The 21405-nt window shown below is 43.2% G+C and overlaps 3 non-coding genes across 3 annotated transcripts; all 3 read left to right on the plus strand.

The window, feature by feature from the left end:
- The first annotated feature begins 566 nt into the window (after window positions 1-566).
- On the plus strand, window positions 567-650 carry trnal-cag (transfer RNA leucine (anticodon CAG)). The gene has a single exon. It is a non-coding gene; the product is annotated as a tRNA-Leu (tRNA).
- A 2904-nt stretch (window positions 651-3554) lies between these two features.
- On the plus strand, window positions 3555-3626 carry trnar-ccg (transfer RNA arginine (anticodon CCG)). Its single transcript has one exon. It is a non-coding gene; the product is annotated as a tRNA-Arg (tRNA).
- Window positions 3627-15425: 11799 nt separating this feature from the next.
- Window positions 15426-15498, plus strand: trnav-uac (transfer RNA valine (anticodon UAC)). Its single transcript has one exon. It is a non-coding gene; the product is annotated as a tRNA-Val (tRNA).
- Window positions 15499-21405: the final 5907 nt, after the last annotated feature.

Consider the following 21405-nt stretch of genomic DNA (forward strand, 5'->3'; position numbering starts at 1 on the left):
AGACTGTCTCACTCTTTCCCCAGTGTCAGGGAGAGAGGCGCCACAATTCCTCATTTATTTAATGTGACAAGACACAAGCACAGGTATTCGCTCAAAATCAACCTGCAGGTGGTCACACAGAATAAACAGAGCCAGAGAGACAGGCAGAATCGGGAAACACCGGCAAATACACGAGAGATATTGACAAGGTGAGAAAGCGCTTTGCGATCAAAAAATTGCCTGAATCCCTGTGGTTAATGAAAGGGCTTTTGATGCTTGATTTCCTTACACACCTTGGAATTCAGATTAACCTGGTTCATGGTTTGCAGAATAAATTAAACCCCTGGGTTAAATCCATTAATTATTCGCTTTTCCCCAGCTCCAGAGCTCAGATTGTTACTGCCCATCCCTGGAGCTGCAAGATACCAGGGACCCAGGACAAACCTCCCCATACACCGAGCACAAGTTCAGGAAAACCCCGGGGGAGATGATATCCCGGTCACTGAGCCTTCATCAGCATTGAACAAGCACCCGGACGGAAACCTTCTTCATGCGGAAGTGATGAGATGCAGAAATTAACTGGACACGTCAGGATGGCCGAGCGGTCTAAGGCGCTGCGTTCAGGTCGCAGTCTCCTCCGATAGGCGTGGGTTCAAATCCCACTTCTGACAGTCTTTACTTTTAATTACCAAGCGGAACTCGTTTATTTTCACAACACTGCAATGACATTGGGACATCCCTTAAAAGTGGGATTCAGCAGTTCACCTGCTCCATTCACATAGAAACATGGAAGATTGGAGCAGGAGTAGGCCATTCGGCCCCTCGAGCCTGCTCCGCCATTTAATGAGATCATGGCTGATCATGCACCTTCAGTACCCTGTCCCTGCTTTCTCCCCATATCCCTTTATCTCTTTAGCCTTAAGAAATATATCTAACTCCTTCTTCAATATATTTAATGAATTGGCCTCAACTGCCTTCTGTGGTACAGAATTCAACAGGTTCACCACTCTCTGGGTGAAGAAATTCCTCCTCATCTCAGCCCTTAGTGGCTTACCCCTTATCCTTAGGCTGTGACCGCTGGTTCTGGATTCCCGCACCATCGGGATCATTCTTCCTGCATCTAGTGTGTCTAGTCCTGTTAGAATTTTGTAAGTTTCAATGAGATCCCCTCTCGTTCTTTTAACTCTAGCGAATATAAGCCTAATCATCTCAATCTGTCTTCATACGTCATTCCTGCCATCCCATGTATCAGTCTGGTGAATCTTCGCTGCACTCCCTCCATGGCAAGAACATCCTTCCTCAGATAAGGTGACCAAAGCTGCACACAATACTCAAGGTATGGTCTCACCAAGGCCTTGTACAAATGCAGCAAGACATCCTTGCTCCTGTACTCGAAACCTCTCACTATAAAGGCCAACATTTGACTTATTAACCACCTGCTGCACCTGCATGCTTACCTTCAGCGATTGGTGCACACGGACACCCAGGTCTCATTGCAGTTCCCCTTTTCCCAATCTATTGACATTCTGATAATAAGCTGTCTTCCTGTTTTTGCCACCAAAGTTGATAACCTCACATTTATCCACATTATACTGCATCTGCCATGCTTCTGCTAAATCACCTAACCTGTCCATATCATACTGGAGTTTCTCTGCATCCGCCTCACAGCACACATGCCCACCCAGCTTTGTGTCGTCTGCAAACTTGGAGTTATTACATCTAGTTCAACCTTCTAGATCATTAATATATATTGTGAGTAGCTGGAGTCCTAGCACTTATCCCTGCCCTACCCCACTAGTAATTGCCTGCCACTTGGAAACAGACCCGTTTAGACATACTCTTTGCTTCCTGTCTGCCAACCAGGTCTCTATCTAAGTCTGTACCTTACCCCCAATCCCATGTGCTTTAACTTTGCACGCCAATCTCTTATGTGGGACCTTATCGAAAGCCTTCTGAAAGTCCAAATACACCACATCCACTGGTTCTCCCTTAACTATTCTACCAGTTACATCCTCAAAAAAGTCTAACATTTCCATCTGACCTGGTACTGAAAGTGGAGACGGTTCCACAGTGTAGCAGTTATCACGTTTGCGGAATCATTTTGTTGGAACTTGCTCCTTCTGCTTGTCCAGGGGCGAGATTGCTCTCCTGTGTGTGGAAATAACAAATAAAACAAAAGAATTAGGAGCTGGAGTAGCCCATATATTGTGTAAAATGAGATATGGGTAACAGTTAACAGTTAACATGCAAAGCACAAAACTTGCTGACAAGGGTGGTGCTGTTGCTGTTTGGCGAACCGACCTCTACCTAGCGGAAGCTGTACGCCAACTCTCCAACACCTCCTCCTACCTCCGCCTGGACCCTGACCCCACTACCGAATATCAAGTCACCATTTGCAAGACTGTCACTGACCTCGTATGAGAAGAGATTGAGTAAACTAGGCCTGCAATCACTTGAATTCGGAAGAATGGGAGGGGATCTCATTAAGCATGCAAAAATATTACAGGATTTGATCGGTTGGATGCTGGGAGAATGTTTCACCTTGGCTGGGGAGTCTAGAACCAGGGGCCACAGCCTCAGGATAAAGGTTAGGCCATTCCGGACTGAGAGGAGTAGAAATTTCTTCACACAGAGGGTGGTGAATCTTTGGAATTTTCTACCCCAGATGGCTGTGGAGGCTCAGTCATTGGGTATGTTCAAAGCAGAAGTCGGTAGATTTCTGTCTGGTAAGGGCATCAAGGGATATGGCGATAGGGCCGGTGAATGGATTTGAGGCAGGAGATCAGCCATGATCTCATAGAATCCCCTGCATTTGCTTAAAAATCTGTTCCATTACCTCTGACGAAAGGTTATCGACCTGAAACGTTAACTCTGTTTCTCTCTTCGCAGAAGCTGCCTGACCTGCTGAGTATCTCCAGCATTTTCTGTTTCAATTCAGATTTCCAGCGTCTGCAGCATTTTCTCAGCTCGCATTTCTTTCATTGTGCTAAACAAGGTTATCGCTCAATTAATGACGCTTTGAAAGCAACATAAAAGTTTAACAAAATAAATACCGCCTAACGTGGGGCTGGAACCCACGACTCTGAAATTAAGAATCTCATGCTCTACCGACTGAGCTAGCCGGGACGGTCGAAATTCTATTTCATTGTCGCTGATTGATGTCAGGCCCGGCCCGGTCACAACAGCATGTCTGAGCCGCGTTTCTGGACACTACGAAACAAGTTCTCCAGAAGCCCAAGGCGTATAAGGAACTCAAGCAGCAAAATCCCTTTCATTAACCACAGGGGTTCAGGCAATTTTCTGATCGCAAAGTGCTTTAGTCCTTGTCAATATCTCTTGTCTATTTCCCGGAGATTCCCGATTCTGTCTTTCTCTCTGGCTCTGTTTATTGTGTCTGTGGCCACCTGCGGGTTGATTTTGAAGGAATACCTGTGTTTGTGTCTGCTTGTTACGTTAAACAAATGAGGGCATCAGGCGCTTCTGTGAATGACACTGAGGAATCAGGAGAAGGCAGGAGGAATGAAACAGTGTTTGTGTAACGTGTGTATATGAAAACAGCGCGTTTTATATTGTCGGAGCTCGTGGCGCAACGGTAGCGTGTCTGACTCCGCATCAGAAGGCTGCGTGTTCAAATCACGTCGGGGTCACTGTTCCTTTGGGTAATTCCAGAATTATTCTTTTCTTTGCCGTTTCACAATAACCAGACACTTGCTCCAACGACTGTCTCACTCTTTCCCCAGTGTCAGGGAGAGAAGCGCCACAATTCCTCATTTATTTAATGTGACAAGACACAAGCACAGGTATTCGCTCAAAATCAACCTGCAGGTGGCCACACAGGATAAACAGAGCCAGAGAGACAGGCAGAATCGGGAAACACCGGCAAATAGACGAGAGATATTGACAAGGTGAGAAAGCGCTTTGCGATCAGAAAATTGACTGAATCCCTGTGGTTAATGAAAGGGCTTTTGATGCTTGATTTCCTTACACACCTTGGAATTCAGGTGAACCTGGTTCATGGTTTGCAGAACAATTTAAACCTATGCGTTAAATCAGAGGGAAGGAAATTCGGCAGTTTAATGAGTTTGAAAGGAACATTATTGACTTGTGCAGTTCGGTCAGAGAAATGCCAGTGAAAGGAAATCATTGCAGAAAGAGCGATTCTGTCGTGTCCCTTCTGTCTGAACAGTGCTTTCTCGATGCTTAATTAAGTACAGGTTTCCATAGTGTAGCGGTTATCAAGTTCGATTCACTAAGCGAAATGTCCCCGGTTCGAGCCCGGACAGAAACATTATTTTTCTGTGAAATACATTTAACAGCTTTCTTGTGTCAGAAGCAACGAACAATTTAAAGCAGAATCCTAAAATACACAGTGCGTAAATTCTGATTGGGTATAAATCTTCGTCAATGAATAAACTTTCACAAATTATTAAAGTTAAATTACTCAACTTTCGACTGTCCCTTACTGTGAGCATTTCTTCCATTCTGCAAAACAACGCTTTCGGTTAATGAATGTTGATTACAACAATTAAACCACTAAACTACGAGAACACACATTAAAGAGTTGATCGCAATTGTTGATATTTCTTATCTTTTTTCTGGTGTTTTTTCAGCTCTTGTTCCTTTTCAGCTCCTGACTGCGGATATTCCTCTGGTTAAACTTGCTTTCTCCCCATACACCTGGATCCCTTTAGCCTTAAGAAATATATCCAACTCCTTCTTGAATATATTTAATGAATTGGCTTCTACTGCCTTCTGTGGTAGAGAATTCCACAGGTTCACCACTCTCTGGGTGAAGAAATTCCTACTCATGTCTGTCCTAAATGGCCTACCCCTTATCCTTTGACTGTGACCCCTGGTTCTGGAGTCCCCGACCATCAGGAACATCCTTCCTGCATCTAGTCTTTCCAGTACTGTCAGAATTTTATAAGTTCAATGAGATCCCCTCTCATTCTTCTAAACTCCAGCGAGTACGAGCCCAATCCTCCCAATCTCTCCTCATATGTCATTCCTGCCATCCCAGGTATCAGCCTGGTCAATATTCGCTGAACTCCTTCCATGGCAAGAACATCCTTCCTCAGATAAGGCGACCAAAACTGCACTCAATACTCAAGATGTGGTCTCACCAAGGCCCTGTACAACTGCAGCAAGGCATCCTTGCTCCTGTACTCGAATCCTCTCGCTACGAAAGCCAACATACCATTTGCCTTCTTAACCGCCTGCTGCATCTGCATGCTTACCTTCAGCGACTGGTGCACAAGGACACCCAGGCTTGCGAACCGTGTGTGCCCCTGGGATCCATGGGCCTTTATGCAGGCGTATGCCAGCAGGCCCAGGGCAACAAGAGACCGAAGCTCTGGAGACACCAGGTAAGTCGTATTGGTTTTTTGATTCAGAGGCGTTAGCCAGCGGCGAGTTTCCGATCGCATTTTCCAGGCCGATTGTATTTCAGGAGTCTGGTTTAAAATGCTCGTTGCTTATGTCACCAGGAATCTGGGGCAACTTTTGTTTAATTTAATGGGACCAGTTATTGCACGGGATAAAATTTTCTGGAACACATAATTTCTGCAGTTGTGGCCGAGCCAATGTTTTATAAAGGTTCATCATAACGTCCTTGCTTTTGTACTCTGCGCCTTTATTTATAAAGCCCCGGTTACTGTAAGCTTTTTAAATTGGTTTCTCAACCTGTCCTGCCACATTGAACGATTTGTGTACATACACCCCCAGGTAACTCTGTTCCTGCAACCACTTTGGAAATGTATCCTTTATTTTATATTGCCTCTCCTCATTCTTCCGACCAAAATGTATCAATTCGCACTTTTCTGTTTTTAACTTCATCTGCCACATGTCCGCCCATTCCACCAGCCGCTCCATGTCCTCTTGAAGTCTATCACTATACTCCTCACTGCTCACTATACTTCCAAGTTTTGTATCATCTGCAAATTATGAAATTGTGCCCTGGACACCTAACTCCAAAGGATTAATATATGTCAAGAAGGGCCGTGGTCCTAGTACCGACCCCTGGGGAACACCACTGTGTACCTTCCTCCATTCAGAGAAACAACAGTTTAGCACTACTCTCTGTTTCCTGTCACTTCGCCAATTTGACACCCATGCTGCCACTGTCCCTTTTATTCCATGGGCTTCAGATTTGCTGGCAAGCCTGATACGTGGCACTTTATCAAATGCCTTTTGGAAGTCCATGTCCACCACATCAACTGCATTTCACTCATCAACCCTCTCTTTCACCTCATCTCAAAAATTGTAATCAAGTTGGGAAAAGACGATTTGCGTTTAACAAATCCGAGCAGACTTTCCTTAATTAATCCACACTTGTCCAAGTGACTGGTCATTTTGTGCAGGGTTACCCTTTCTAAAAGCTTCCTCACTACCGACGTTAAGCTGACTGGCGTGTAGTTGCTGGGTTGAACCGTATACACTTTTTTCAACAAGGCTGTAACATTTGCGATTCTCCAGACGTCTGGCACCACCCCATATCCAATGAGTATTGGAAGATTATGGTCAGCACCTCCGTAATTCCCACCTTTACTCCCCTCAGCATCCTAGGATGCATTTCAACTGGTCCTGGTACAGCCAGCTTTCTAGTACCTCCTCTTTATCAATTTTTATCCCATCCAATATTCAACACAGCTCATTAACTGTAGCAGTGGGCCCGGGCGGCGCTTCAGTAGACAGTTCGAAAAGACAAAGTCACTGTCTCGGTCTTAAGTGCTCTGCTCATCAAGAACAACCACTCAAACAAAATGGTTTTACAATGCTTACCTCTTATCTCCAGTCAAATTTATCAGTTCGCTAGGTTAGTATGATTCTTGCTTCGGGGTTATTGGTTGAAACTTGCGAGGGATCCCGGACGAGCCCTTATTTTGCCCGCGAATTATGAACTTGTTGTTCGAACTTTTGAAAAAAAAAACACTGGCTTTGATACACAGCTTTTCACGAACTCAGGACGTCCCAAAACGCTTTAAGCCCATTGAAGTCCCTTTGAAGTGTTGTAATGTGGGGAAACATGTGCCCAAATCACCCCCACATGAATCTCAACTCTTTGGGAAGGAGTTCGGTGCAAAGACTCAGGCGCCTCAATGATGTGGACTTTCTTTGAATGAGTTCTGCTTGCAACTGCACTCGAGCTTGAAACATCTCCCGGGCTTCCATCTCACGGGAGCAGAGTGTGGTTGCTGTGCAGCGGTTAGCATGTCGGTGACGAGCTTGGGGTTGAGACGCGTCGCTTTCAATCTATGAAATTTCACCAAGGCCCAGAGAAAAGAAATGCTGAATGGAACAGTCCCTGTGAGTGATGGATTGAAGGGGACGGCGCTCCGAGCACAGCTGGAGAACGCGCAGTGCAGCAAAAGTGTTCGCAGCATTAAATGTCAGATTTTAATCCCACAATAATTAGACATGTAATTAACAACAGCTCTTATACAAATATTTGCGAATTTTAGCCGAGGAACTCCAACATGTTATAGTTCCGAGTTCGATATACAAGTTAATCAAACCTTTATCGAATTCTAAAGTATCTGTTCCAAACATTTGATATCTTTTCCTTACCTCTACTACGTGACAATGTGCACGTTTAATAGTGTAACCTAACACAACTGCCCACCTTCTGATGGAAGGTTTTCGACCGGAAACTTTAAATCTGCTTCTCTCTCCACAGTTGCTTTCTGACCTGTTGAGTGTTTCCAGCACTTTCTATTTTTATTACCCGACCTTGTTACCAGAGTATCACTTCCCTTAGCTCCTTACCACACTCCTTCCTTACATGTAGCATTGTCCGACAAACAGGCTCCATTCGCACAACGGGATGTTCTGCTTCAGACATTCATTGGAACTATAAGGGGAGCCAGTGGAGGCAGCATACTTGGATTTCCAAAAGACATTCGGTAAGGAAACACGTTAAAGCTTTTTACATAAGATAAGGGCTCATGGGACTGGAGGTCATGTATTAGCAAGAATAGAGGATTGGTTAACGGACAGAAAATAGAGAGCAGGAATTATCGGGAGATTTTCAGATTGGCAGGCTGTAACTCGTGGTGTGCCGCAAGGATCAAGTGTGCATGCTTCGGCTATTTACAGTCTATATTACTGACTTAGATGAAGGAACAGGGTGTAATGTATCCAAGTTTTCTGATGATCCAAAGCTAGATGGGAAAGGAAGCTGTGAGGAGGACACAAAGAGCCTACAATGGGATATAGACAGATTAAGTGAGTGGGCGGGCAATAAGGTGGCAGATGGAATATAATGTAGGAAATGTGAGGTTATTCACTTTGGTCGGAAGAATAGACAAGGAGAATATTTTTAAATGGTAAAGCTATTAATTCTTTCGTTCTGCAAATGAAAGTTATGGGGTAGGTAATGGTAATTTATACAATTCTAATTTTTTCAAATCAGCTGAATGTAGTCAATTTCATCAGGTTGTGATTTAAAATCTGTTATAAAAGTCACTTTCCTGACCAGTATTCGAAACAGTGTGGCGGAGGTAAAAGGACTGTTTTTCTGAATCATTTAAAGGTGATCGCTATGAATCACGCAGCATAGGTTTAAAATCACAGCTACAATTTGTTTCGGTGTAGAAGAAGGGGATTGAATATGACAATAAAATCACCACGCAACGCCCGCGGTGAGAAGGAGGTCGAGCATATAATTAAGTTGAGGCTGCGAAGTTACCGCTGAGCTAAACCTGGCGCCGATCAAAGAATGGGAAACCGCTCAATATAAAGGATGAGTTCACAAACATCAGGCACAGTGCAGTCTGGTCAACGTCAAGCCTCTCTTTCTTATTCAGAGACATGAATGGGAGTCAGACGCCACAAACTTTAATTAAAGGCACAGCTACGAGTAACACTTCCAAATCTTTTCACTGTAAAATTAATTCACTTTATTTAATGGCTGACTGCATTGAATCTGAAAATGATCTCCATGAGATTTTATGTTCGCTGCTGATTCGCTTTGCCGTGGTTTCCGTAGTGCAGCGACTATCATGTTCGCCTCCTGCAACAACAGTTCCCAAATCGAACCCGGGTGGATATGTTCGAGTGGAACATTTTTATTCTCTGCAATAACCGGTCCGGTTATATTGAACAAAATTTGTCCCAGATTCCTGATGTCGTAAGTAATGAACATTTTAAACCAGCCTCCTAAAATACGATGGGCCTTGAAATTGCGATCGGAGGTTTGTCGCCGGCTTACGCCTCCGAACTGAGAAACAAATCCCAATTAACTGGTGTCTCCGCAGCTTCGCACTCTTGCGGTCTTGGGCCTGCTGGCGTACGCCTGTATAAAGGCCCACGGATACCATTGGCGCTCACGGTTCGGCATCATCCGTTGGCCAGGCCAACCAATCACACAGGGGATTCCTACGATGCTGTATGTACGGAATACCTTAAGCATAATAGAAATCTCCAAATAAATAACATTTCGCACCACGGAAGTAAGAATAATTGGTCACATGTTCAAAATAAATGAATTTAATTAAGCATTCAATGGTCTCATTCTGTGCCGTTATGACTCCTCTCTGCCCTACACAACAGTGAGAGGGAAATAGAAGGAGAGCACGATTCCAACGAGGAACAGGTGCAGGAAGATTTTATACAGTTATTCATATGCCAGTAAATGTTTTAAAATTATTTCACTTGAACTTTTCCAGTTCAACTTTTCCAAGGAGCATTTCAAGGAGCTGGGAAGAAGTTAAAAAATTGGGGTTGTTAAAAAAAAAACCCTCCCCGTCGGGGAATTGAACCCAGGTCTCCCGCGTGACAGGCAAGGATACTCACCACTATACTAACGAGGAACTGACCGCTGCAGTGTTTGCTCAGAACTAGAATGGACCTGTGAACAGAGTGAGAAAGAGACAGAAGAGACAGACAGACAGAGAGAGAGACAGGGACAAAGAGAGAGGCAGAGACAAAGGGAGAGAGATAGATAGAGACTAAGAAAGAGAGACACGCAAAAAGAGCGAGTGGTCCCAGGGATGAGTTGACTTCAATATAATTGCAAAATACTGTGGATGCTGGAAATCTGAAATAACAACAGAAAATACTGGAAATACTCAGCAAGCCAGGCAGCATCCGTGGTGAGAGAAACAGAGTTAACGTTTCAGGTCTGGAACCTTTCATCAGAACTGGAAGAAGTTGGAGATGTAACAGATATTAAGCAGGTGGAGAGACAGGGGGGCGGGGTTTGGAGGGGAGGAAGAAATAGAAAGAAAATCCTGTACTTTTGTAAGAGGCAGGAAAGATAAAATGTTGCAAATGGGAATGGCAAAAATCACATTGCATGAAAAATGGGGGCAGGGATAATTATGTGAAATTGTTGAACTCAATGTTGATTCCGGCAGGCTGCAAAGTGCCCAATCGAAAGATGAGGTGCTGTTCCTCGAGCTTACGTTGAGCTTCATTGGAACAATGCAATAGCCCGAGGACAGAGAGATCAGAGTGGGAGTGAAGCGGTGAATTAAAGTGACAGGCGACCAGAAGCTCAGGGTCACCCGTACGGACTGAGCGGAGGTGTTCTGCAAAGCAGTCGCTCCATCTGCATTTGGTCTCCCCAATGTAGAGGAGACCGTATCGTGAGCAGTGAATACAGTATATTAAATTGCAAGAAGTACAAGTAAATCGCTGCTTCAGTTATTTTGAGAGACTGAGAAGCTGGAATTGTTATCTGCAGAAGGTTAAGAGGAAATTTAATAGAGGTTTTTCAATTTACAAGATGTTTTGATAAGAGTAAATAAGGAGAATCTGTTTCCAGTGGCAGGAGGGTCGGTAACTGGAGGACACTGATTGAACCTAACCGGCAAAGGTACCAGAGGGGAGATGAGTTTTTTTTTTACCGCAGCCAGTTCTTTTGATCAGGAATGCACTGCTTGAAAGGGCGGTGGAGCAGACGCAGCAATAACTTTCAAAGAGAATTGAATAAATAATTGTAAAGGAGAAATTTGCAGGACTATGAGGAAAAGCAGGGGAGTGGGACTATTTGAAGAGCTCTTTCAAAGTGCCAGTGCAGACTCACTGGGCTGCATGGCCTCCTTCTGTGCCATATCAATCTATGATTCTATGAATCTATGATTTAAAATTCAAATTGAATGTTTTGAAATATAAATGTAACATTTTAAATCTTAACAAAATTTACCTAAACGAATTTTAAATGTAAGTGTATGTTTACATCACTTTTAAAATATATTTTAATATTGATTTTAACCCTTACAATGGTAAAAGAAGGCCTTATGCCTGCTATTATCAGGTGTAAGGGTTTCCTGGGCATTCGCTGGACAGTAGTTAGCCCAACTCTGTGACAGCAAAAGTGATGTTGTAGCGGATGCGGTGAATCTGTCAAAGCGAAGCTTGACAGATCGCAAATTCTGGGCGTGCGGATACCTGGCACTTGCATAGTCGTCCTGAAGGTGTACAATAGCCTATGCTGTGCATTCGCTGAACAAAGCACCGTAAAATCCGGGCCATGGTGTAAAATAAAATATGCATAACAGTTCATCACATAGAAAGCACAATATATGTTAGTGAAGTATCTTTAGCATTTCTGTCATTCTGTAAATTAAGATTATCGGTTAATTAATAATAATTAAGACAATTTTCCAGGTTAGATGCGTGTTAGAGTTGAAACAAAATTAGTTTAATTTAAGATAAAACTGGTATAAAAATGACTTCCCTGACCGGGAATTGAACCCGGACAGTAAGAGTGCCGAATTCTAATCATGAGACTGCCAGGGAACACTGAAGTAAAGTGACGCAATAATCGTAATTAGAATGAGTCAATCTGTATTGGATACAAATGAATTTCGCGTGTTTACATGTATAGCATTTCATGACTCTGCAGCTTATAGATCTATTTACATTATATCTGAAATATTTTTCCATTTATTGGGGTGCATCTATCTTCATTGGAAACCTCATTAAAGTGCTCGAACCTCTTCTATTTCCATCATGCCGGCTGTACAAGAGCCACAAATCAAATGTAATCTCACATGGTGCGCTGGCATCTTCCAGTTCTATATATGTATATAGCGAATTAATGGTGAAAGGTCATCGACCTAAAGGTTACACATACATGTAAAAATACTGGAGTCAGTTGTATATTTATTTTCTTTATTTTTATAACATACTTCAGGACATTAATATATAAATATCTGTGTTTGAAACTGTGATTCTTCTAAATGGATTTTGGGTGTATCATTGCGCTGGTGATGAATAAATGTGAATGTATCTGTGTGTTATTGATCAATGTATTTGTGTGTATCGGTGTTCTGCATAAAGTCATTTGCGTGTAATTTAAAAGTAAGACAGAAATAAATAGCCAGAACATATTTTTGAATGCGACAGCTTCACCCAAATAAATGAATAAATAATACCGATACATGTAAATATTGGATAAGTAACTGAAGGAATAAAGTGTGCAGGCCTATGGGGAAAGGGCGGGGGAGTGGGACTAGATTAAGGGCTCTTGCAGAGAGCCGGCGCAGGCTGGACGGGCCGAATGGCCTCTTTCTATGCTGTATCCATTCTCTGATTCTATGATGTAGTTCTGTAAGTGGTGAAAGGCGACTACAGTGGCTGACCAGCACCTCAGGGATGGGCAATAAATGCTGGCCTTGCCAGCGAGACCTACATCCCAGAAACCAATCTAATAAAATACATCTAATTCAAGTTCTCATTGTTGTGATGTAACCATTAATATATTAATTATCCAGACTCATATGAGCTGCAAAGCAACCATGACCCCGACGTCATTTGAACACGCAGCCTCGGGATCAGGCGCACTACCGTTGCGACACGAGGTCTAGACAGCTCCCAATCATATTCAGGTTGATACAAGAATCATAGCTGGTCCCTGGTGGTCGACTGGAACTCACCCGGTTATGATTCTTAATCAAGGAATTCAGCGTGACAAAAGATTTGGCTACAGTTCACTTTATAAAAGTAATTCTAGTCTGTGAGACGAGTTATAATTGCTTGCATCACCGTTAATAAACCCAGTACTTTCTGTTACAGATTTAGGTTACAGACTCTCTTTGCGGGGCGCTTGTTATGGGTTTAATATTACAAACTGGGTGACATGGCTGATCGTGATCAGGCAGAGGGAGGCTGAGCGGCCCCACTGTGTGGGTGCGGAAGAGAACACGTTCGGGGTGTGCGGGGGGAATCAGTGACATTTTTTGTAAAGGGCAGCGGAGAAGAAGGAATGAGAGCTTTCAGTGTGGGACAGAAGTTGTTTAAAGTGAGGCAACACATTGCCGATCAGCACAGAGGGAGTTCACTGAGTCAGGTCCCCTCTGCTGCTGCTATAGAGCCGGGGTGTCCGCAGTGTAGCGGTTGTCACGTTGGAGGTTTGGCGAGCAACCAGAGGCGAATTTATCCTCCTGTCAAAAGGGCCACAACGGCTTCTCCCTTGTTCTTTAATTGTTCTTTATTTCACTTCACTGAATAGATAACTTCGAGTGAGAGAAAACCGATCCACAGTGAGACCCATTTCATCTTATGTTCACTTTTAAACACTGGAGTCTCCGAATCGCTGAAGTTCAGAAATGTAATCCATGAATCTGCAGGGTGGTAGTCAGTAAGAAACCGTTTCTGACTGGATCCGGGAGAGGTGATGGCTTCCGGCTGAAGATTGCCGGTACTGTCGATAGATTTTTGTTGGGTAAGTGTATTCAGGGTTACGTAACCAAAGCGGGTAGATGGAGTGAAGATACAGATCAGCTCTGATTTAATTGAATGGCGCAACAGGCTCGAGGGGCTGAATGGCCTCCTCCTCTTCCTATGGAGTCAGTGCAATACAATGCACCCGAGTGCTGGAGGGTTTCCAGTGTGTTGTGGTTATCGCATTCCGCTAACGCACGAAATCTCAATGGTTCGAAAGTGGGTAGAGGCCATTTAATGCCTTTTCTCCATTCAAGTTTAGTGATTATGAAAACTGGAATAATTTGCATGCATGGTTCAGTATAAATAAAATGCGCATTGACAGGCGAATTATGCCATTCAAATGGCAGCGTTACAATGAGTGAAGTAATTCTCAATAATATTTCCCAAAAAGGACACAGTTTGGGTTGCGGTACTGTAAGGAGGATTTGGGGAAAGTTGGCGCTGATTTAGGGAATCTCCCACTCGCGTGTCGCTATTTGACGAGCTGGGCATTATTTTATTTAAAAAACGAGGCTGGGGACTTTCTCATTGAGAATGTGGAAAGCTGAACAACACAGATTAATAGGAAAACACAAGGTCGGCGACATGGTTCAAATTGCAGTTTCAATCGGTCTGTCTGGCTGTCCTTTCAATAAGTAATAAAAAAAAGCGCGTCTCTAAAAATGTCCCCACCCTGTTATGATTCAGGAAACTGCACAGGGACATAGAGAAGAGGAAGAGCGAAGGGGAAAATACTGTTTCCAAGGAGAACTAATGCAGGGACTCCTCTGCTGCGCCTGGAGCGGCCTCCTGCAGCCCGGATACATTAACATCCTAACAGCTCATTAACTGTAGGAGTGGGACCGGGCGGCGCTTCAGAAGACAGGCCGAAAAGGCAAAGTCACTGTTTCGGTCTAAAGTGCTCTGCTCATCAAGAATAGCCACACACACACGATGGTTTTACAATGGTTAGCTCCTCACCTGGCTAGGCTTTGAAGCGGCATTCTCGGTAGTCCGATTTTCGCTTCGGTGTTTGTTTAAATTTCCGAGAAGCCCACGGTTCAAATCCCAAACGAGCACTCGTGTCGCCGGCCACTATTCAACTTGCAGTTGAATCTTTTGCAATCACCCTTTAATAACTGATTACCATAATTTACAGAATGAAAAAAAGGCGTAAACGCTCTTCAATGACGAATTTTCCCTTTGTAAGTTTTCAACTGTTAACCATATCTCATTTTATACATTGTATTTTTGGAATCTCGATTAAATTGCTAATTGCTTATGAAAGCAGAAATTTGGCGCAACTTTATTGAAAGCGAACAGGATCGTTCACTGCACATAACGAAATCCTGGCGAATGTAAATGTTTCCCGCCCGGGCTCGAACCCGGGACAATTCGCGTGGGAGGCGAACATGATAACATGTACATTACGCCAACCACTGCGGCATAGCCCACAGATAATAGAATCAGTAGTGAACAAAATATTGCCCAGTGCACATTTTCAGATTCAACGCAGTCAGCTTTTTCATCAATGAAAGACGTTTTCAGTGAAACGATTTGGAAGTATGTGTTACTCGTATTTGTAGCTTTAATAAAAGTTTGTGACGTTTGACTCCCGCTCATGTCTCTTCTTCCTCTGTTGAATAACAAAGGAGGGGCTGACGTTGACCAGACTGCACTGCGCCTGATATTTGTGAGCTCCTCCTTTATATTGACTGATGCTGTTTCAGCTGAACCAATCAGCACAGAGGGGCTTCACTGGTCAGTTCCCCTCTGTTGAAGATACGGATTCAGCAGTTCCCGTAGTGTAGTGGTTATCACGTTCGCTTTACACGCGAAAGGTCTCCGGTTCGAGCCCGGGCAGGAACATTATGTTTAATGCTGCTGTGGATGAACAACCAGCGGGTTTATTTTAAGTGACAAAAGAAAATTATTGCAAATGCTGTAAATCTCAAATAGAAACGGAAAATGGTGGAACTTCTCAAGAGGTCAGGCAGTATATGTGGATAAAGAAACAGAGTGAACGTTTCAAGTCGACTACACTTCTGTTAGAATTGGGAAACGTGAGGGATGTATGGCTAGTTTATTCCCCTGTCAATAGGGCTACAGCGGCTCCTCCCTTGTTCTTTATTTAACTTCACTCGTCAGATACCTCTGAGTGAGAGAAAACTGATCCACAGTGAGGCCCATTTCATCGTTTGTTCCCTTTTAAACCCTGGAATCTCCGAATCCCTGAAGTTCAGAAATGTAATTCATTGATCTGCAGGGTGGCCGTCAGTGAGAAGCCTTTTCTGTCCGGATCCGGGAGTGCAGCTGGATTCAGGCTCAAGATTGCCGCTACTGGCGATAACTTTTTGTTGGGTAAGGTTATTACGGGTTAAGGAAACAAAGCGGGTCGATGAAATGAAGATACAGATCAAACCTGATCTAATTGAATGGCGCAACAGGATCGAGGGGCTGAATGGCCTCCTCCTGTTCCTATTGAGTCGGTACAATGCAATGTACTCGAGTGTTGGAGGGTTTCCGGTGTGTAATGGTGATCGCATTCCGAAAACTCAATGGTTCGAAAGTGGGCAGAGGCAATTTAATGTATTTTCTCCATTCAAGTATAGTAAATATGAAAATTGAAATAGTTTGCATGATTGGTTCAGTATAAATAAAACACACATTGACAGGCGAATTATGCCATTCAAATGGCAGCGTTACAATGAGTGAAGTAATTCTCAATGGTATTTCCCATATAGGACACAGTTTGGGTTGCGGTACTGTAAGGAGGATTTGGGGAAAGTTGGCGCTGATTTAGGGAATCTCCGCCGCGCGTGTCGCAATTTGACGAGGTGGGCCTTATTTTATTTAAAAATTGAGGCTGGGGACTTTCTCATTGAGAATGTGGAAGCAAAACAACACAGATTAATAGGAAAACACAGGGTCAGCGACGGGATTCAAAGTGCAGTTTCAATCGGTTTGTCTGAGTGTCCATTCAATAAGAAACAAAGAAAACGCGTCTCCAAAAATGCCCCACACCGAGTTATGATTCCGGAAACTGAGCCGGGGGAGAAATAGAGACACAAAAGCACAGGGATATAGAGAGGGCGAAGAGCGAAGGGGAAATTACCGTTTCCACGGGGAACTAATGCAGAGACTCCTCTGCTGTGCCTGGAGCGCCCTCCTGCAGCCCGGATACATTAACATCCTAACAGCTCATTAACTGCAGCAGTGGGACCGGGCGGCGCTTCAGAAGACAGGTCGAAAAGGCAAAGTCACTGTCTCGGTCTCCCGTGCTCTGGTCATCAAGAATAGCCACACACACAAAATCGTTTTGCAATGGTTAGCTCCTCACCTGGCTAGGTTTGAAGCGGCGTTCTCGGGGATCGATTTTTCGCTTCGGTTGTTTGAATAAATTTCAGTGAAGCCCCAAATCCCAAACGAGCGCTCGTGTCGCCGGCCACTATTCAACCTGCAGTTGAATCTTTTGCAATCACCATTAAATAACCGATTACCATAATTTACAGAATGAAAGAAAGGCGATACACACTTCAATAACGCATTTTGCCCTTTGTAAGTAATCAACTGTTAACCATATCTCATTTTACACATTGCATTTTAGGAATCTCGTTTAAAATATTAATTGCTTATGAAAGCAGAAATCTGGGGCAACTTTTGCTAAAATTAACAGGACTATTCACTGAACAGAATAAAATTTTTGCGAATGTATTGTGTTTACTTGCGCTCGAACCGGGGATTTTTCCGCGTGTGAGGAGAGCGTGATAACCGCTACACTACGGACACTGCTGCACAGCTGATCAGAGAGAATAGAATCAGTAGTGAACAAAATATCCCACGGTGCTCATTTTCAGATTCAACGTAGTCAGCTTTTACGTCAAGTGAAAGATTTTATCAGTGAAACGATTGCAAGTAAGTGTTAATCGTATTTGTGCCTTTAATTAAATTTTGTGCCGTCTGACTCCGGTTCATGTCTCTTCTTCCTCTGTTTAACAAGAAAGGAGGGTTTTGACATTAACCAGACTGCACTGCGCCTGATATTGGTGAGCTCATCCTTTACATGAGTGATGCTGTTTAAGGTGAACCAATCAGCAGTGAGTTGCTTCACTGGTCAGTTCCCTTCTGTTAAAAGTCATTAGTCAGCGGTTGCCTTAGTGTAGTGGCTATCACGTTCGCTTTCAACGCGGTAGGTTCCTGGTTCGATCCCGGGCGAGAGCATTTTGTTTAAGCTTGCTTCCGAGTACATTCTCTAACCAAAAGGGCTGCAGTGACTGCTCACTTATTCTTTAATTGCTCTTATTTCACTTCACTAAATAGATAACTTTGAGTGAGAGTAAACTGATTCACCGAGGATCCATCGCGTGTGAGGCGAACACGGTAACCGTCACACTGCAGCCGATCAAAGGGCGAGAAACCACTCAATATAAAGGTTGAGCTCACAGATATCAGGGGCAGTGCAGTCTGGTCAACGTCCAGCCCCTCCTGTTTTATTCAACGGAGGAAGAAGAGACATGAACGGGAGTCAGACGCCACAAACTTTAATTAAAGGCACAAATGCGAGTAACACTTACAATCTTTTCACTGTGAAATTATTTCACTTGATCGCAAACCTGACTGCGTTAACTCTGAAAGTCAGCACCATTGGAGTTGATATTCACTGCTGATTCTATTTTCTGTGCACGGTAGAAATAACCGGTCCTGTTCAATTTGACAACAGTTGGCCCAGATTCCTGGTGTCATCAGCAATGAACATTTTAAACCAGGTTCCTAAAGCACAGTGTGTAAAATGAGATATGGATATCAGTTAACATGCAAAGCACAGAACAAATGATTGAAGAATCGATTCTCGCTCCGTTAGCATTCCTTTAGTTGTGCAAAAGATAATTATCGGTTTATTAATGATGCTTTCCCGTGAAAAAAAGACCACAGTTTAACAAAAGACGTCCGGTGAGTGACAGGTAAGCGCTACTTCTGCAGCTGTCTGACACCGAGTGGGAGTGGGATTTTAAAGCCCTTTTATTGAGGATCGTTTATATATATAAACATCCACGCTTGTTGTTGTCGACCCCATGGCGCAACGTTAGCTGTGTGTTCAAATCAGGTCGGGTCACAACTTTTTTGGATAAATCCGGATTTAATATTTTCTTTGCTGTTTCACAATAACCAGACGCTTGCTCGAAATTCTGTCTCACTGTTTCCCCAGAGTCAGGGAGAGAAGAGCCTGATGGCATCAGTTAAATAAGCGGACAAGACACGATCACAGATATTCGTTCAGAATCAATTTGCAGGTGCCCGGACATAACGTTTAGAAGTCAGGATGGTCGAGCGGTCTCCCCTGGAAGTGTGGGTTCAGATCCCACTTCTGACATTCCTTATTTTTGATTAGGTTTGAGGTGCTGTATTAGTTTGAGGTGCTGTATTAGTTTGAGGTTCTGTATTAGTTTGAGGTGCTGTATTAGTTTGAGGTGCTGTATTAGTTTGAGGTGCTGTATTAGTATGAGGTGCTGTATTAGTTTGAGGTGCTGTATTAGTTTGAGGTGATGTATTAGTTTGAGGTGCTGTATTAGTTTGAGGTGCTGTATTAGTTTGAGGTGCCGTATTAGTTTGAAGTGCTGTATTAGTTTGAGGTGCTGTATTAGTTTAAGGTGCTGTATCAGTTTGAGGCGCTGTATTAGTCTAAGGAGCTGTATTAGTTTCAGATGCTATATTAATTTGAGGTGCTTTATTACTTTGACCCGCTGTATTGGTTTGAGGTGCTGTATTACTTTGAGGTGCTGTATTAGTTTGAGATGCTGTATTAGATTGAGGTGCTGTATTAGTTTGAGGTGCGGTATTACTTTGAGGTGCTGTATTAGTTTGAGGCGCTGTATTGGTTTGAGGTGCTGTATTAGTTTGAGGTGCTGTATTAGTTTGCAGTGCTGTATTAGTTTGAGGTGCTCTTTTAATTTGAGGTGCTGCATTAGTTTGAGGTGCCGTATTAGTTGGAGGGGCTGTATTAGTTTGAGGTGCTGTATTATTTTGAGGTGCTGTATTAGATTGAGGTGATCTTTTAGTTTGAGGTGCTGTATTATTTTGAGGGTCTGTATTAGTTTGCATTGCTGTACTAGTTTGAGGCGCTGTATTAGTTTGAGGTGCTGTATTAGTTTGAGGTGCCATATTAGTTTGAGGCGCTGTATTAGTTTGAGGCGCTGTATTTGTTTGAGGTGCTGTATTAGTTTGAGGGGCTGTATTAGTTTGAGGTGCTGTATTAGTTTGAGGTGCTGTATTAGTTTGAGGTGCTGTTTTAGTTTGAGGTGCCGTATTAGTTTGAGGTGCTGTATTAGTTTGAGGTGCTGTATTAGTTTGAGGTGCCGTATTAGTTTGAGGTGCTTTATTAGTTTTAAAAGCTCTACTGATTTACCTGGGATGGCAGGAATGACGTATGAGGAGAGATTGGGTCGATTGGGCTTATACTCGCTGGAGTTTAGAAGAATGAGAGGGGATTTCACTGAAACTTAAAAAATTCTAACATGAATAGACAGACTAGATGCAGTAAGGATTTTCCCGATGATGGGAGACTCCAGAACCAGGGGTCACAGTCTAAGGATAAGGGGTAAGCCATTTAGGATTGAGATGAGGAGGAATTTCTTCACCCAGAGAGTGGTGAACCTGTTGAATTCTCTACCACAGAAGGCAGTTGAGGCCAATTTATTAAATATATTCAAGAAGGAGTAAGATATATTTCTTAAGGCTAAAGGGATCAAGGGATATGGGGAGAAGGCAGGGACAGGGTACTCAATTTGGATGATCAGCCATGATCTCATTGAATGAAGGAACAGGATCGAGGGGCCGTATGGCCTACTCCTGCTCCTATCCTCTATCTTTCTATGACTTGAGGTGCTACATTAGTTTGATGCCCTGCATTAGTTTAAGGGGCTGTGTTAGTTTCAGGTGCTGTATTAGTTTGAGCCGCTGTATTAGTTTGAGGTGTTGTATTAGTTTGAGGTGTTGTATTAGTTTGAGGTGCTGTATTAATTTGAGGCGCTGTATTAGTTTGAGGCGCTTTATTAGTTTGAGGCACTGTATTAGTTTGAGGTGCTGTATTAGTTTGAGGTGTTGTATTAGTTTGAGGTGCTGTATTAGTTTGAGGTGTTGTATTAGTTTGAGGTGTTGTATTAGTTTGAGGTGCTGTATTAGTTTGAGGCGCTGTATTAGTTTGAGGCACTGTATTAGTTTGAGGTGCTGTATTAGTTTGAGGGGCTGTATTAGTGTGAGATGCTGCATTAGTTTGAGGTGCTGTATTAGTTTGAGGCGCCGTATTCATTTGAGGTGCTGTATTAGATTGAGGTGCTGTATTAGTTTGAGGCACTGTATTAGTTTGAGGCTCTGTATTAGTTTGAGGTGCTGTATTAGTTTGAGGTGCTGTATTAGTTTGAGGTGCTGTATTAGTTTGAGGCGCCGTATTCATTTGAGGTGTGGTATTAGTTTGAGGCACTGTATTAGATTGAGGTGCTGTATTAGATTGAGGTGCTGTATTAGTTTGAGGCGCTGTATTATTTTGACATCCTGCATTAGTTTGATGTGCTTTATTATTTTGAGTTGCTGTATTAGTTTGAGGTACTTTATTAGTTTCAGGTGCTATATTAGTTTGAGGCGCTGTATTAGTATGAGGTGCTGTATTAGATTGAGGTGCTGTATTAGTTTGAGGTGCTGTATAAGTTTGAGAAGCTCTATTAGTTTGAGGCGCTGTATTAGTTTGAGGCGCTGTATTAGTTTGAGGTGCTGTATTAGTTT

Source organism: Somniosus microcephalus, unplaced genomic scaffold (assembly GCF_052327205.1).
Source record: "Somniosus microcephalus isolate GS21.2 unplaced genomic scaffold, FLI_Smic_1.0 unresolved_chr4, whole genome shotgun sequence".
Taxonomy (NCBI): Eukaryota; Metazoa; Chordata; class Chondrichthyes; order Squaliformes; family Somniosidae; genus Somniosus; species Somniosus microcephalus.